Raw genomic sequence first — 224 nt, 5'->3', positions numbered from 1 at the left:
GTTGTGAAAGCCCGAATTGTCGAAACCCGAATTGTGGAAGCCAGAATTAGGTAGTGGGAGCCCGGATTCGTGGCGCCGGGAGGAGCAAGAAGAACTGTCAGATGTACGGAGGCGGGATGGGACCTCATACCCCTTCTTATTATTCGCTCGGTTTACAGTCTACAGCTTTTCGACAGCTTTTTGATACAAGTCGACGCTCAAGTCACGTCTCGAATGCCACAGAC

Source organism: Galendromus occidentalis, unplaced genomic scaffold (assembly GCF_000255335.2).
Source record: "Galendromus occidentalis unplaced genomic scaffold, Mocc_1.1 scf7180000076348, whole genome shotgun sequence".
NCBI classification, from domain to species: domain Eukaryota; kingdom Metazoa; phylum Arthropoda; class Arachnida; order Mesostigmata; family Phytoseiidae; genus Galendromus; species Galendromus occidentalis.
This window is presented reverse-complemented; position numbering follows the sequence as displayed.